We start from the raw sequence: 18,399 nt of genomic DNA, 5'->3' as shown, positions 1-18,399 counted from the left end.
ATAGAGATAAGAAAAAATGAAGAGCAGAACTGTACTCTTGTAGGAAGCAGAGAATCTTTGTACATGAAGCCATCAGAAGCCAGTGGCCTGTAAACTCCTGGCTGCAACTGCAACTTGGCTGCCACGGACCCCATTGTCCACCATCATGGTTATTGGTCTCTTGTGGCTGTTGAAATTTAAATTAACTAAAATTAAAGACAATTACATGCTCAGCTGCTTGGTCCCATTACATATTCCCAGCACTCAGGACCACATGCCACAATGCTAGAACATTGGATAGTACAGTCGAGGAGTCTCTCCATCATTCCAGAAAGTTCCATCAGAAATGTTGGGCTAGCAGACAGGAAACCTAGGGAGAATGAACTGCCTAGCTACCGTGGAAAGGAATGATTTCCTCTGATGTTGGTGCAGTTTACTGAATAGTGTCAGAGTAGAATCACTCACTGGCTTAAGCTGAATCCAATAGACCTTCATAAAGGGACATAAAAATGTCCTGAGCAGGCGGCATTGTTGGAATACCTCAGTGCCAGCGTGAGCTCTTCTGAGATTGTTCTGTTGTTAACTTCATCACTCTCCAACTCTCGCCAATACCTTCAACACTGTCAGAGAAATGCGTGGAATCCTTGGATCTCTATTTCTGTTCCTCTTCCTCTGGAATGGCAGCTGGAAGTCTCAGGTGCTGTGTCCTGCCATGAAATCTGGGTGGCTCTCCACAGAGGCTGCGGCTGCTCAGGAGACAGGGAAGCTGGAAGGCTTCCCTTTTGTCATTGTCCCCTGGGACCAGGGATCAGATGGCTTAAGTGTGGCCTTTAGAGAGAGCACTTCTATGGGGAGAGAGTTGGAAAGTTGGGGAGGAGAGAGAGGCAAAGAAAATCCAGATGAGGTTGCTCTAGGAGTGCTATTTGATTGTATTGCTGCTAAAACAGCCTGGTGCTGAGATGAGTTTTGCACAATTTCCTGCAGGTGGGGATGTTGGAGCTTGCATGAGCTCAGGAGCTCATGGGCAGCAAAGGCGGGGAACCCAGGGCAGACAGCACAGCCCGGAACAGCCACCAACAGCACTTTCTTCAATAATGAAGACTGCAGCAAAAAATTCTACTTCTTAAGAGAGGAGACTTGGGTTCCAAAGTGACCGCAAAACCATGGCTCTCAGGGGAAGAACTGTGAAAAATGATTTGGCAATCAATGGATTACATGTCGATGTGCGGCATTTGAGTAACGGACAGCTGGGATGTCCTGGGCATTGAGCCTATCACCTGGCTCTCCCTAGTGCCTCTAGGCTGCTGCTCAGCCTGCTAATTAATCCACTCCCACTTCCTGATTGCCTGGGACATGCAGGATACCAGCAGGCTTTCCTTGTTCAGCACACACTTTACTGTATAATTTTGGATACTCTAAACTCTGTTTGTTTGTTTGCTTGCTTGCATGTTTTACCAGTAGGAAGAAAAGCTTCTTGTCTGTCTGTTTTTTCTCTTTTCCTTTGTATTATCTGGCTCCTAGTTGAAAAGCCTGGTGTTTCACTTTAGAGAATTCATTAAGCAAATGAAGGAATTAGAAAAAGCACACTTAGAGTAGGAAGTTCTAGGTGAAAATCAGGAAAATTTGCTTGGAGTGTGTCAGTCCAAAAGTTACGGAGTGCCCGAGTTCTTCATCATAATAAGGGCTTATATTTGGATAGCACTCTTTATCCTGTGAAGCTGTTTCACACCTATAATTTCATTTGATTTGCTGTTAAACCTTAGATAACATTATTAGCCTTTATGTGCCTTCGTTTTTCACCCATGGTAAAGAACAGTTGCCCCGTGGAAAGACTGTTATCTTTGCATCGGGATGAGGGGAGCGTTTTTCTTGAGCAATTCCCTGGAATATCATTAGAAGTCAATCTGAATATGAAAGGGAGTGCTGGTACTCTTGAGGATTTGAAAGCCCATTTGTTATGGCCTAAAAGGAAATAGCTGGCCCAGTAAATTAGTGCAGTTCAAACCCGAGTGTCAGGCCACCTCTGACTGGAGCCTGGCAGCATGTGAGAAATTCAGGCTCTAAAATCTTGCTCAAGTTGGGTGTGGTGGTGCATGCCTGTAGCCCCGGAACTTTGGGAAGCTGAGGATTGCAAGTTCAAGGTCAGCCTGGACAACTTGATGACTGAGTGAGACCCTACCTTAAAAAACAAAATACAAAGGGTTGGATGAGTCCCTCAGTGGAAAGGTTCTGGCTTCAATTCCCAGCACTAGGGGAAAAAAAAAAAAAAAAAAAAAAAAAAAAAAAAAAAAATGTAACTGGGACAAATTACGTGGTACCCACAGCCTGCGGGAGGAAAACTTGTTAAAATAATAGAAGTTTGTCTAACAGGTGTGCACATTCCCCGGGATCCTCTTTTTGATTCCTCCAGCCTCCCACTAAGTGCTGTCCCAGATAGGTCACCCATGTGTCTTATTTCCAGGTGGCTGGTGTGTTTCTCCAGGGCAGAGATCAGGTGAGGCCCATTGGCTGAGGACATGAGTTCAAGTCCTAGGTCTGCCACTCACCATGTGGGGGAGCCCGAGACTTTGCTCTCCTTTCTGAGTCTAAACTGCCTGGTGACTAAGTGGAAGTTAGGGTCCAGCTGTCCCTTGGTTCCAGGAACACCCCCTAGATAGCACAGGTGTTCTTAAGGAACACTCATTGTAGGACACACCCACACCCCACCCCACCCCACCCTGCTACCCCATACCCAAATCCATGAATGCCAAGGTACCTTGAGCTAGCTGGATTTCTGTCAGGGATCTCCAGGCAACAGCATGTGAAGAAAAAAGATCTGCCTGGGAAGTTTTCGTCCACGCTGGCTTGGCCTCGTTGCTTTGGGACCATGCGCCTCCTGACCAGGAGCTGAGAGGCAGAGGAAGGGCTGGGGTTTCTCTGTCCTCTTTCAGGGCAAGTCCCCAGTGATGGGAAGGCCACCAGGCTGTACTGCTTAAAGTGTCTTTTACCTCCCAGTGCTGCCATGTGCTGGGGACCAAATCTGCAACACGTGAGCTTTGGGGGGACATTTAAGATCCAAACCGTAGCAACTTTTTCTAAAAGGGAAGGGTCTTTGCCTACAGCTGGCCTTCTTCTGTGCACTCTAAAGATCACTTTGTGGGGCCAGTGAGATAGCTGAGCAGTCTAAAGCACCTGCTTAGGCTGGCTAAGGCAACTGCAGGGACCGAGATTCCATCCCCAGCACCACATGCTGCGCCTGCCTGCCCCCAGGGAGGGCTGAGCCGGCCACAAGAAAGAAAAGAAAAGAAAAGAAAAGAAAAGAAAAGAAAAGAAAAGAAAAGAAAAGAAAAGAAAAGAAAAGAAAAGAAAAGAGATCACTGGTAATACCTGATACACCAGGAATGGCATGTCAATGTCATTGCATTCTATTGTTTGGGGGTGATACTCAGTATAGACGTGGTTTGTTTTCGGATATTTTTCTTTCCACAGCTGGTTGAATCCGAAGGTGCAGAGCCCTCCTGTGTGGGACCGATTGCCCAGCTGAAGGAGGTCAGGTCTGTGCGCCGTGAGCAGCAAGGGATGGACCCCGTACGCGGTGGCGCCGATGATATTCATGCTGGATTCTCTCTCTGCTCACTCCTCAGAGCCCAGAGCAGTGCTGTGAAGCTGGAAGGTGACAAGCCACACCCACTAATTAAGTACCTGGTCCTGCCTGATGCAATCATGATCTTTCCTTAATCTTTGATCCTTCTCTGCACAGGATACCTTGATTCACAGATGCAAACAATTTGGTTCACAAACAAAAGAGTTCGGCAAAATTTTGCTTCTGTTAGCAAACTCTGCATTGGATGACAAACATGACCATAGCCACCTTCCCCGTAGAAACACAAACACAGCCGTCTTCCCCAGAATTGCAAAACAAATTAAATTCATAAACTTAGGTACCAGGGTAGGTGGCCCAGGACGTGTTGTTGGAAGGAAGATGATGGGAGTTCAGTGCATCATGGAACACCTGCAGTTTTCTTTAGTAGACTGGAAAGACTCTTGGCAAATTAAATAGTAAAATTTGTTCTGTTATTGTCCCTGATACCTCATGACTTGGGATGAAATGTTGAATTAATTAATTAATTGAACTATTTATTTATTTTTGTGTATTTGGTACAGAGTCTCACTACGCAGTTTGGACTCATAGTGATCCTCCTGCCTTCAGCCTAGGATTACAGGCGTGTGCTACCATACCTGGTTTCAGTGGCCAGCTCAGCATGCCTTGGGGGTAGGGCCAGTGCAGCATGTGCTTCCAGGAATTGAACTCTGGTCCCTGCCCTTGTCTAAGCAGGCACTTAGTCCACTGAGCTATTTTGCCAGCCCTGAAATGTTGAACTTAAATTCCTCAATTTTATTTATTTATTTTTAAAATTTTATTTATTTGGTACAGGGTCTCACTATCTAGCTCAGACTCATACTGATCCTCCTGTCTCAGCCTCCCCTAGCTGGGATTACAGGTGTGCGCCACCATGCCCGGTCTTGATGGCCAGCACAGAGCAGGAGGAGTTCTGGGGTTGGCACGCCACACAGTACCGGGGATCGAACCCAGGTCCTTTTGCTTGCCAGGCAGGTGCTCAGACCACCAAGCTATCTCCCTAGCTCATAAACTCCTCAATTTTATTGACTGGTTTTACACAAAAGAGCCTAACACACTAACCAAAAAGGAAAACAAAACAAAACAAAAAACATTGTTAATGTCATGAATGCTTCATCCTGACATTCAGCCAGCATAGAAGCTGTTAAAGTGCTGCTCTTATTCTGAAGTCTACCAGGCAGCCTTTTCTTTGGCAGTGTTACAGAGTGGGTGCTTTTCTTGTGTCTTGGGAGGAGTCCAGAGTTACAGAACTGGATTTGCCTGACATTGGCACTTCTATGGGGACTTAGAGAGACAATCATGTTCAGAAGGAAGCTGGGGAGCTCACTCCAGAAACTGCAACTCTAGGCACCCCCGTTGCAGAAGCTACCATTCTGTACACAATGCTGCTTGTGTAGCATCTTTCCAAGAGGTTCCCTTTCCCCTTCTGTGCTCCTACCCTTGCAATAGGAAATACTATGAGGGGCAAGAGTGGTTTCCCACCTCTTTGTGCTGATAACAATGGTGGTCCATTCTTGACCTACTGGTGACCTTGTCTTCACTTCCCAGACATGGGCTCCTGGTGGTCACTCTGTCCTTGAGCAGCTACAGGCCAGGCCTGTGCCTGGCTTGACTGGTTCTGCTGCCCAGACTACTGAGGCCCTAATCTCCTGGGCTGAGCCCTTCAGAGGTGGTGAAAGTTGATGGCCAGCAGCATGTTGAGGAGCTTATAGTTTTACCTAAAGAAGACCTATGGACAGACAGCTAGTTGTGATGCGTTTCAGTTGGTGATTGTAAGAGTCAATATTGAGCATGTGGTCTGTCCCATATACAGTCCTTAGTGGATGCTTGTGATGGTTATAGTGGAGCATCCAGTTGACTGGCTCTGGCATCCTACATGGAGATTTATGGAGCACCATCCAAGTGTATCAGGGTAGCTTGTAGAGGCCTGGCCTTGAGGGGGTGTCTATGTTTGGTCCCTGCCCCCCTCCTCTTTGGTGCCTTTCCCCAGCTCTGCTTCCTGGCTGTCATGACCCGAGCAGCTTTGCTTTGCCACACCCTTCCGCCTTCGTGTTCTTGGCTTGGAGTAGCTGGCCATGGCCTGAGTGCCCTTAAAGCGCAAGCCACATTCAGCCTGTGTTCCTTTGCGCTGCAGGTGTCAGGTATTGCGTCTAGCAGCAGGAAATCTGGCAGATACAGGAGATTTCCCAACTAGCTTCTGTTCCACGTCAACTGCATCTCTATCAATCGGTTTCCACACCTGTGACTGGGCATATGGTGCTAAACTTGCCCACTGGCATTTTGGTGAAGAATAATGAGGTAATTAATATGCCTGGCATATAAAAATGCTCAAGATACCTGGGCCTGCTGTGCCGGCCCTGTCCCCGGGGCACTCTGAGACAGCAATGGAGACTGGACGTGGTGGCGCGTGCCTGTAATCCCAGCTCTTGGGAGACTGAAAACAGGAGAATCACTAAGAGTCTGATCTGGTAGTGAGACCCTGAACACCCTGTAGACCTTTCCCTCAAATACAAAAAAAAAAAAAAAAAAAATGCTCAAGAAAAATTGACTGCTACAATTCTTAATTAGTTAAAATATCTGATGTGGAAATACAGCCAGAGAGAAGAAGCGCGTGCATGAGGAAAGGTGCGACATGTTGCTTACCTCCTAGCTTTACATTTCAATCTCAAAATTTGTCCCAAATTCCCTAAGTAGACCCAGGAAGCAGCAAGATCAACCCATGACATTGCTGTCTTACTTGCATCAGTCTTTATAGACTGTATTCCAATCACTGTGTGTCAAAAACCATTGTGCAATATAATATGTATCAAAAACTGATCTTAAAATAACAGGAAGCAAATCTAAATGGATCTGAGGCAATGTTTAAGACAATCAGCTTCTTCCAGGCTGAAAATGAAAAGAGGAATGCAATAATTCCTGTAGCATCCTTTGTTATTTCAATCAGGAGTTCTTTCCTTGGGTTGAATGTATTTGGTGTCAGCAATCCTGATTTATCTCTTAAGGATTTTGATATTTGGCCCCGAATATCAAAAGACAGAATATGCTTTTTTCTTACCGGTTTCTAACTTTGATTTTCCTTCCCCTCTCTAGCTGGAAGACTTTTTCTGTACTAGCAGCTTAGGAAGTATTCCTTGTTGGAGAGTTGCCAGGTGCTGTAAAAATATATTTTTCAAATTAACATTTTCATGAGAAATCTCAAGAGCAGGCACCAATTTTTCTGATGGGGCACTGACATGTGCACCATTGCTAGAAGGACCCAGAGGACAGAATGGGGGTGTCTGGCATGACTGCACTGGGGCGAGTCAAGGGGCTTCCTCATTGGTCCAGACAACTCATCTCTGTGCTTCCTCCTGAGACAGCCCTGGGGTACCTTTCACTTGCAGGGAAGCTCAGTCCTAGGGAGGTTGAATACTTACTCAGGGTCCTGTTTATCAAATATCTGACTTGGAATGAAAACCCAAAAGTATGGTCCTGAAGACTTCTAGGTCATCTTCCCTCCCATGACAGTTCAATTTCTATTGGTTTCTTCAATGACATAGCTTTAAGGAAAATATTTTTTTAGGTAAAATAAATTTTGGGGGAACAATCCATTCCCTTTCTTCCTCCTGAAAACTTAACAGCCTGAGACTGTTCTTCCCCAGCTTCTGATTAAGAGTGGGAATTTTAGGAATTTCTAGACTCAGTGGTCCACCCACCAAACGCATTATGTGTGTGAGTGGCATTGCCCTACTCCATCCCACCTTCCAGGGATTTGCTAATGTGAGGTTGATGTGGCATAGAGGAGGCTCTCAAGGCCTGGGAGCTGCCACTGCAACAGCAAGCAGAAACTCCAAAAATGTCACCCAGGATTTGGAGGCAGATTTATTTTATGTCAGTGAGCTCTGACAAGGAATAATAATAATAATAATAAGTTGGGCCCCAGAGGCTCAGGGAGGGAGGTTTTTATGGAGTTGCAAAGGGGAAGTGTAGAAGTAGAGTACTTGGCTGTCTTTGATTGGTTCTTACAGTGTGCATCATAGTGACCAGCTGTTTCTAAGGAGACAGAAGTAATAGGAACTGTTACCGTTGCAACTATCAGAAACTAAAGTATATTGGCTGGGAGGGAGAGCATTTTCTGCGACACCATCACTTCATCCCCCCCCCACTCCACTGCCCCACATGGGACCAAAGCTGGGAAGGGCAGCAATTCCAAGGTGACCTTGGTGAGCTTCACAGATGGGGTGGTGGCTGGGCTGTGGTATCAGCCATTCACTGGCACAGCCAGCTTGGCTTGTTCGGCTGTTCCTGTTCTTAATCTTGGCCTTTGAGCCCCAAGAGGTCCACAGTGGGACTTTAGAGAGCCTGGAACTTAGAGGAGGAAAAATGATGCCCAATTTCTACAGACCTCTGATGGAACTCTGAGCCCTTCGACAACAAAGTACGGCAGTATCTGAAGTGCCCATGTTTTGTCATCAGAGAAATCAGACTTTGTCATCTCATATTACTGTTGTTGCAAAGATACCAAGCTGTAATATGTGGCAGATTCTGGGGTGCTTAGGCTCATGATGAAGTCCTGTGGTTTAATGCATTAATGAAAACACACGTGAAGCTGAAAGGCCATCAGCTTAAACCCAGACTGGGCAACTTGGTGATTTAGTGAGACTCCGTCTCAAAATAAAATATAAAAGATGGGTTTCGTTTGTAGCTCAGCATGCAGGAGGTAGGGCTGATGCAGCATGTGGTGCGAGGGATCAAACTGCAGTCCCTGTTCTTATTTACACTTGCCTAAGAAGGTGCTTTAGTCTGCTGAGCTATCTCACTGGTCCCTAAAACATTTTAATAACTGTATTTTCAAGCATGGGTTCCCTTTTTAATTCTATGTGCTTTATGCATTTGGAAAAGTATGCTGAGACTCTCCTGAACAAAAAGAAGCTGAGATCTGTGCAAATAGGCAGCACACACGTGCAGAACTCCCTCCCCTAATGCCCTCTGGTTAGGGACCACTGGAGCTCATTCAGGGCCACATAGTCAGGGTCACTGTGGCCCTCTCCTTGGGCCTATTATTACTAAAACCTGCTACAGAAGTCAAAGTTGATGTTCATTCAATTTTTATTAATCATGGTCATATAGAGATGATTAAAGGAGAGTTCTTTTGAAACTTGCGTTCATCTTATGGGGAACAATACACCAATGGGATCGGTGTCCCTGTCTCCAGGTAGTCTATTCCAGGAGGAGGCGGGGGTTGGGCAGACAGCAAAGGCCAGAGTTGTACTGCACCTGAAAATCCCACACTTGTCTTCAAGTGCTTCTCACAAGAGCTGACAGTTTTCTTCAGTGTCCCTTAAACTGTAATAAAGTTCCCTTCACCCCAAATATCTTTCCCACCAGCCTGGTGCTGTTCATCTACTTTGGGTTGAGACATGGTAGCTCTGGAAAACCACACAGAAAAAATGCAGCTTCCACTCTTTTCATGTCTTATAAGATGCCACGTCGATCCCTCTCTCCACACGGCCTCTTCTTCTCATTGCGCAATGAACAATACAGACTGCCGCGGGAGAGGTCAGCTGCTGTGACTGCAAAATGTAGGACAAAGAAAATGCCACCTCGCCTCAAGCCCTGTTAACTGGAACATATCCTAATGGTTATTTGCTGCTAGCTAAAGCCCTTCATGGTGAGGGTCAGATCCAGACAGTGACTTAGGACATGGTGCCGGGGGAATGGTGGCCTGGTGGCTCAGTGTAGCGGGGGCTTTTCATTTCTTTGGTTGTCTGGGTCTTCGTGTCACTCTGATAATAGAAGACGTGTGTCGGTTTCCTTCCCAGCTCTCACCAGTGTAGCATCCCCACTCCCCCAGCTCACGTATTATTTCCAGGAAGCCGGTGTGATAAAGAAGAGCAGATTTCCAGCAGGGGCCAGTCACAGTGCCACCTGACCCCGTACCTTAGGATGATCACATGTCCTGAATGCCTGGCTGTGTCCCCAAACACCCTGGGCCCCACTGTAATAGTCATAGTGTCCATTTCACTCTGGAGAATGTCACAGAGAGAAGATGTAGTCCTGTGCCAGTTGGGAGTATCTGTCAGGAAGGGAGGACTTATCAGGAGAGGAGCGAACAGAGAGAAGAATGGAAGGTGATCGAAATCTCACTCATGTGTGGAGGAAAAGGCCAAGGGAGGGTTGACTATCATAAGCATGTTCTTCCCTGGGTAGAAGACAGTGCTGAAAACACTGAGTGCCCTTGAGGAGGCCCTTGGGGGCAGTGAGGCTAACAGGAAAGAGAGGATAGAGGGGTCTTGTCCCAGAATCCCTCACTCCTGGTTCCAACTCCATGCCTGAGTGGCATACATTCAGATTTTTAAGCTACACCAAAGCCTGATTCAGATATGTCAGCTGTGAGTGGTGTTTTTGTTTTGTTTTCAATGTATTTAGTGCAGGGTCTACAGGATTTCACTACACAGATTGGGCTGTAGTGATCCTCCTGTTTTCAGCCTCCCAAGCACCAGGATTACAAGTGCACACCACCACACCTAGTCTCAGTCGCCATCTCAGCGTGGCCTGGGGGTGAGGCCAACGTGGCACCCTGGGGATCAAACGCTGGTCCTTGTGTTTGCTTAAGCTGGTGTTTTAATCCACTGAGCTATCTGGCCGGCCCTTGTGAGTGTTTTTTTTTTTTTTTTTTTTGATATTATTTTTTAACCATGACATTTGAACTATGGGTAAGAAGAGGGGGGTAGAATCACCAGCCAAAAGTTTTTGCCTCTTCTCTGCCTTCCACCTCCAACCCTGGAAGTCATGTGTGTGTCACTCATGGATGCCTAGTGGGTCCCAGGGTGCCTGCCCAGACCCAGCAAGGCAAAGAGAAGGAGGGACTGGAGCCATCAGCCATTCAGCAATCCACACTTATTGTCACTTTGTGATTCGAACATCACCTTTTCCACTTACAAACAGTTATATTATTAAAAAGATATTTTCCGAAGATAGTAACCTTGGCAGTAGTTGTCAAGGCTAATAGTTTGACATTTCAGATCACCCACAACTAATCAACTGAACATGGCGACACATTTGAAAAACCCATTATAGGTGGAAGGCCCTGAAGTAATATGTCAGCGCTCACATAACAGCTGTTATGTAAACCGGCTGATTCTTCTCTGCTGAATGGTCACATGGCTGGAGGGAGAGTACCTTTGAAGGACATGTGTGGGGAGCTGAGAAGGAGATTGTGTTATTGAATGCCATATATGTAGGGGGGAAAGTCCCTATCTCTGATGATAAAGCACTCAGTCATCTCTCACAAATGCTTTTAGGGATGTTTTTCTCATCTAAACATAACACTCCCTGAAGGGTGTGGAGAGCTGTTACACCATTATTGCCTTCATACTGGGGAGTTGATCTTTAGGGCAGAGCAGCTCGGAGAGGTGGTCCAAGATTTCCCTGAAAGACAAGAGAAAAAATAAGCTGGCAGCTTTGGGTATGAAAATCTCCCAAATCCATATGGAAGCTAATTTTCCTTCTAGGATTCCTATGGGTTTTCAGGTTGTTTAAAGTATTTGAAGAACCTGGTTCTGATGACAGTTTTTTCTTTTCTTTTTTTAATCATCCCAGCTTTATGACTGGATAATAGTTGTGTTTTTTTGAGCAACAAAAAATAAGTCAGTCTTTATAAATGAGTTTATGCCAATATGACATGGAAAGATGAAAGACTGAGAATAAAACATTGAGAAAAGATACCCTGAGCAAGACTAAGCCTAAGGAAGCTGTGTTCATAGCAGACCAAAAGGGATTTACAGCAAAAGTGTTAAAATGGGAAGAGGTGTGGACAACATTTTTTTTTTTTTTTTTAAAAAGCAAACACCTGTAATTACCACAAAACAATCTGGAATCAGAGCATGGGGAAACAGGGATGAGATGCGCTGGTCCACAGGTAGAAAGTTAGGGTTGTGAAAAACATCAGCTCTGGTGCTCTAGTCTATAGTAGGGGACTCTAAACAATGACAGGGGCTGAGGAGATAGCTCAGTAGAATAAGCGCTTGCCTGGCAAGTGCAAGGTCCTGAGTTCAAACTCCAGTTCTGGAAAAAAATCAAAATGGGAAAAAAAGAAAGCAATGACAATACCCTGTTTACTTAAAAAAACAAAACAAAACAAAAAAAAAAAACTCGAGGAAAGGATTTTGACTATTTTGACTACGAAAAAATGATTAAATATTTAAGAACATAGGCCAAGTGTGTTAGTCAGCTTTCTGTTGCTATAACAGGTATGTGACATAATTAACTTATAAAGACAAAAGGGCAATTTAGCTCCTGGTTTCAGAAGTTTTGGTTTGTGGCCACTTGGCCTTGCTGGTTTGGGTCTGTGATGAGGACAGCCCAGAATGGTGGAGTCAGAGAGAAAATAGGAGATGAAGGGCCTGGGGCCCCACTGCCCCCCAGTGATATAAGACTTCCCACTCAGCCCCTCTCCTTGAGTTTCTGTCACCTCTCAATAGCACCAAGCTGGAAATAAGGAGCCTTTGGGGCTCCAAACTATAGTAACGTGCTGACTCTGCCTTGAGGATTATGCAGTGCATATGTGCATTAGAGCACCACATGCCGCCCATAACCACATATAAGTATTGTGTGTTCACAATTCATTTTAAAAAGAAATAATCATGAGGGCTGGGAATATAGCTCAGGGGTAAAGCATTTCTCTAGTGTGTATAAGGCCCTGGGTTCAATCCTGAGCATTGGAACAAACAAATAAAAGAAATAGAAGAAGGTAAAAAAAATCAGGAATCTAGCAATTTCACTTTTGAAAATTATAAAGCAAAGGCTGACTAAGAAGCCACGGATAAATAAAATCTGTGAGCTTAGTGGGCAATGGCAACTCAACCCTCAGAAGCAGAGATTCAAGGAAATTGAAAACTGCTCAAGACCAGGCAACAAAATTGTTCAGGAAATGTCAACAAAAAGCTCACCCTGAGAGACCTATGTTCAAATCCCTGCTCCCCATAGAGATTGGGATTTCTTATTACAAGATTTCTGGAACATTTAAACAAGTTCTCTGTGAGCCTTGAGAATTAATAGAAATTCTCTTCTCTGACTAGACTGAACATCAACATTCAGTAGCATATAAGAGCACAGACTCCATCCAAGTTTCCCTGAACTAAAAACATTCATCTAAAAATTCATGGGCTGGAGAAGATGTAATAGTGAAAATTCAACAAAAAGTCAGGCCCGAAAGAGAAAAGTGCTGCCCATAGGAGGTCCCTACAGGGCCACAGGGTGGCTTCGAGGATAACTTTCACGTTTAGCCACTGGTACCCAGCTAAGTCCCAACCCTCCTTTGGGATAAGTCCAAAGCCAGAGGCACGACAGAATCACAACAGAAAAAACAAAGCAGAGAAGGCATCATTTACGTTTCTCCATGGAATCATTGGTTCCTGATGATGGTTTGTGATGAATAGTTTATTAAAAATCATTGACTCAGAGGGCAGGCCTGATAGCTCAGCAGACTAAAGCGCCTGCTTAGGCAGAGCACAGCAGCCAGGGTTTGATTCCGAGCATGCTGTGCCAGCCCTGCGCCCGGGGCACGCTGAGACGGCGATTGAGACTGGGCGTGGTGGTGCATACCGGTAATCCCAGCGCTTGGGAGGCTGAAAACAGGAGAATCACTACAAGTCTGATTTACAAAGGGAGACCCTGTAGACCCTGTCCTCAATACAGGAAAAAAAAAAAGTCATTAGCTTAGCTCACTGCAATCAGAAAGACTTTGTTCTGTGTAAGTAAGTTATAACTGGGTCCCTTAGGGATGGGTGGAGCTACCCAAAGACTGCTCTGTCACAGGGGGTGGCATGAGGGGACCTGGTCTCTCTAGTGCTTTTCATTTATGTGGATTGAGCCAGGGATGTGTCACTGTCCCACATTTGGTGGCCTGGATGGTACCAGAAAGTTCTTTGCTGATTACTTAACATTCCTTCCTGTCACAGGCACTTAACCCACTCAAGGTGATTTTCTGCAATTTTCTGGTCATTAAAAACAGGCTTTAACCCCATAGACTTCACTTGGGGGCGGGGGGGTGTTCCTTGGTGCTCTGAGAGATGGGAAAACCAAAGCTCAGAGTTGGAGCCTTGATCTCTACCCATTATACCTCGGGCTTGATTATTCTGCCCAGCACCCAAGCCAAACCAGAGAGCCTGAATTTTGTGCCCAATTAAACATGGAATTAAAAGCTCAGAGAGGCACATCCATTATCAAAATTGGGCCTTTTCACACCATCCGCTCACTCAGGAAGCGTGTCCTAGCACACTAACAAACCTCAGCTGGTTGTCATTCCAGCAGTGCGCTGGGCCCTGTTCACCGAGAAAGGTTTACAGTCTGAACGGAATCCAAAGTAGCTCTGCGCCGGGGAATTAATTGAAAAACAGGTAAGTCAGGACTAATTTTCTGAATTAATAGCATTTCTCACAGCTTTGGAAATCTGCTTAACTTTAAGTCAGGTCAAAAGTGGCTCTTGGGTTGGAAGAAGGGATAATCCAGGCACCAACGTGGGGAGGGATCCCGTCCTCACACCACGAGTTTTCCTTTGTTGTAGTTTTCCCATTTCCGTGCATTATTTTTATGTAACATACAGAAAATAGAGTGAAGAGTGTTGAACTTGTACAACCAGACTTACAGAGTGGTAAAGCTCAAAGGCTGGATGAAATGATAAATGAAATTGACTGTTAGTTTTGCAGATGCTATACAAGTAGACCTGACAATATCCTAAGTAGATTAGGCTGGTGAGAGGCCATTTTTTTTTCTTTTTTAAAAAAAATATATTTAGTACAGGGTCTACAGGGTCTCACTAAATAGATCAGACTCTAGTGATTCTCCTGTTTTCAGCCTCCCAAGCACTGGGATTACAGGAGTGCACCACCATGCCATCTCAATCGCCATCTCAGTGAGCCCTTGGGGATTGAGCCTTGGCCACTGCACCAAGAGGCCATTTCATCCTTACCAGAAGAATAGGAACAGCATTGTACTAGTTACTTTCCTGCTGCTGGGATGGAATACCTGATATCTGCAACTGAAAGGAGGACACGTTTATTTGGCTTACAGTCTCAGTAGGTTTGTTCCATGGTTACATGACTCAGAGGCAGAGACAGCATAGAGGGAGGAGTTGGCAGGAGAAAGAGGCTCACACCATGGCAAATAAGAAGCAGAAAGGAAAAAGAAGGACCCAGGACCACAATACACACTTCCAGGTCCTGCCACTCAACCCACCTTCTCATACAGGCTCCATCTCCAAATATGAGACTTTCGGGGGACATTTTAAATTTAAATCATAACATATACAAACTAAAAAATGTAGACAGTCTTGTATATATGTGGAAAGTTTTGATTCATTTGAAATAACTGCTAACATTTCTGTGTCTTCTCCAGTTCATTTACATATAAAATATATGAAATGTCTCTGAGTTGGATCTGATGTTGTGACACAGGGCAGTTGGCGAGTGGTGAGAGGTGGTGCAGAGAAGGTTGATCTTGCCCGTGGGCACAGGAAACTAGAGGAACCCCAGGGAATTTAGCTCTCTGTGCCTGGGTTGGTTAGCACTCATTACTTCCTAAACCTGAACAAGGAGATCCAAACTCACTGCCATGAGGGATATCAGAGGCCTGAGGTCTCCCCAAATACACATGTAACTTCAGAAGCCGAGACTGTGAGGTCATTCTGCACTGTCTTCTTGTAGCCATCTCAGGAGTTCTTGAAAGTTGCTTATGTTAGGGGAGATGGCTCAGTAGGATAAGCGCTTGACTGGCAAATGCAAGGATCTGAGTTCAATCCCCGGTTCCACAAAAAAAAAAAAAAAAAAAAAAAAAAGATCTAGCACAGAACAGTACCAAAAGGCAGCCTGTTTAGTGCCCAGCATGGGTATATCCCCCCACCAATCCTAAATTAGCTCTGAGAATCACTTCAATCCATACAGTTATTATTTAATCTACTGGCCTCATGACTCCTTTGGGCAAGACGCCAGGTTTCAAAACCTGATGGTCAGTTTGGGTTTCTGTGATTACTTGGATGTCTCTGGGTCTTGATTTCTCACTTGTCAAGAAAAGAGGTTAAGTGGATGTCCTCCCGAAGCCACCTCAGTCTCTGTTACATTCATTTTATTATATATAGAACTTATATTCACATTCAAAGGCTAATTTTAAAGAAAATAGTGGGAGAAAAATCCCAGATCGTGAACCCTGCCTGCCAGACACAGATGCCGATTCCTACTCTACGCTATGACCTCACATTACTTTCCCGCTCTTAGCTTTGGTTTTTCCATCTTTCAGGTAGAGATATAAATGTCTACTTTTCACATTATTCAAAAGCAATAAGGATGCTCCATAGGTAGCTATCAGCACCTGGTGTACAGTTAACATTCAAGTCATCGTGTGTATTAGGATTCTCATTTGCTTTGTCAACACTTTCCATTTGTCTTTTTCATACAGAGCACAATTACTATATTTAATGAAGATTCTGGGGAGGCTGACTCTGTGCTTCCTATACCAGTTTTCGTTTTCCTGGCTACAGGTGGCCTACATTTCCCAGTAGTCTTCAGTCATGTGACTATCTCCAGCCAATAGAGTTATGAGCCAAAAACCTCCCATGTCAGAAGAGCACGTCCCCTTTTCTAACTCGGCGGAGAGGACTGGAAAAGCCAGTGCTTTGGAGTGGTCTCACCCTAGAATTATTACACGAATGAGAGATGAATATCTCCTTGGGTTTGTGCAGGAGGGAGAAAGGCTTCTGTAGTCTTGAACAATTTTACATGTTTTAATTGTACTTATTACAGCAGCTAGCTTTATCTGATCAATTTGTCTAGGGTGAAAACCATGACTTAAAAATGTAATGTTAGGGCCAGGCATATAGCTCAGGGGCACGGTACCTGCCCAGCAAATGTAAGTTCCTGAGTTTGATTCCCAGTATCCCCCAATAAATAAATAAATAGAAACTATAAAAATGTAATGTTAAAAATAGCACAAAATAACTAGTCCTTTTTTATTTACTTGAAATTTAAAGGGATCTTTGCTTTCTCAAGTGCAATTTAATTAATGCTTACCAATTGTTTCTGCCAGGCTAGACAAGGAAGGGGTCCTACAGCAGTTGGAGAACAGGGCTTGTCATGTAAGACATTCAGGGTGTGCAGCAGGAAAGCTGTGAACTCTAACCTCATATTCTAGGAGGCTTTGTTTTTAACCTTGTGATGTTATCTCCAAAGGAGGCTGTCAACACAACCACAGAATTATCCCAAGGCAATCAGAAGAAGACAGTCACGAGGTAATATCCTGATGCTCTGAAACCTTGCGTTGTGTTTCCTAGCTTTTCCTCAACATGGCAGGAGCACCCTGACATTGAGCTTGATTGGGTCTCTCACAGCCCCTGATCCCAATAAGTGCCCAGTCGTGATCACACCTAGTGGTGCTCAGCGCCATGGTGGATGCAGGTAGCGGGAAGGGAGTAGCTCCTTTGAGATTTTAGTGCATCAGACATCCCAGAAGAGGCAGGATCTGAAGTGGCTGCTAAAGGATGACCAGGAACATCCACATAAAGAGTTTAATTAGAGAGCCAGCTTGATAGCTCAGTGGAGTAAAGGTCCTGCTTAGGCAGACAGCAGTGGCCAGGGTTCGATCCCTGGCATGCCATGCTGGCCCTGTCCCTGGAGCGCACTAAAATGGTGATTGAGGTTGGGCATGGTGGCGTGCTTCTGTAATCACAGCACTTGGGAGGCTGAAAACAGGAGGATCACTGTAAGTCGATCTACATAGTGAGACCCTGTCCTAAATTCAGAAAGGAAAAAAAAGGAGTTTAAGTGGAAGGAAGGTCAGGACTGACCTTCCTAATCAGAAGTGACCCTGTTATGGACGCTGAAGCCTCTGAGAGGCTCTTGAGGCTCTGAATGAGAGCACAGTCCCATCGGGTCCACAGCTGCACGGCAGCACTAAGAATGCACAGGGAGAAGACACTGCTGGCCCAGGAGATTCTGGAAGTGGCCCTGGGAGCAGCGTAAGTGGCTGAGCTGTCAAGGAGGGGGCAGAATCTATACTTCTGGATGGCTTGGACCATGGTTGGCTTTGTGGTTGGAGCAGAAGTATCTTGGATTACCCTCAGCTTCCAGCTCTCATGGCTGCTGGCCAGTAAGCCTTGTGACATTAAGGCAGTCCAAAATGGTCGTCGCTTGACCAGGAAAGGAAAAGCACATCTCCTCGGGTCATCTCCCACTTACAGTCACTCTATTACAGTTTCTGTCCAAATGTAGACAACTTGGCTTCTTGGCGAAAACTGTTGGGCAGAGTCATAGGAGCCCCTTGCTTTATGGGTACAAGCTGCTTACACTGTATCCCACAACACTTGTATTTGGGTCATACAACTGTGTGTGTGTGTGTGTGTGTGTGTGTGTGTGTGTGTGTTCTCACTACTCACGTGTGTGCATGTGTTCCTATTGTGCTTAATTGCGATAACATTTATATCACATAATATAGTGCACTGAGGTTGTAATTTTCCTATCATCTAAATTGCAGGCTGAAAATTGTGTTAAGGAAGGACTGTAGAGAATGAATTACTGCTTTCAAAATGACTACTTTTAACTGACAATGTGACTGGTAAATGAATGCTAGAGATGGAGGGACATTTTGTATTTAATGTTAGTCAGCTGTACCTCAGGACTTTTTAACTGTAGGGAGCTCACACTGCTTTAAATTAATAACTGACACCCAGTCTACCTAGGAAATCACTTTTCCTACTTAATACTATATGACCTTTGAAAAGCACAGAGCAGTTCTCTCTCTCTCTCTCTCTCTCTCTCTCTCTCTCTCTCTCT

Source organism: Octodon degus, unplaced genomic scaffold, assembly GCF_000260255.1.
Source record: "Octodon degus isolate 3935 unplaced genomic scaffold, OctDeg1.0 scaffold00073, whole genome shotgun sequence".
Classification (NCBI taxonomy): Eukaryota; Metazoa; Chordata; class Mammalia; order Rodentia; family Octodontidae; genus Octodon; species Octodon degus.
This window is presented reverse-complemented; position numbering follows the sequence as displayed.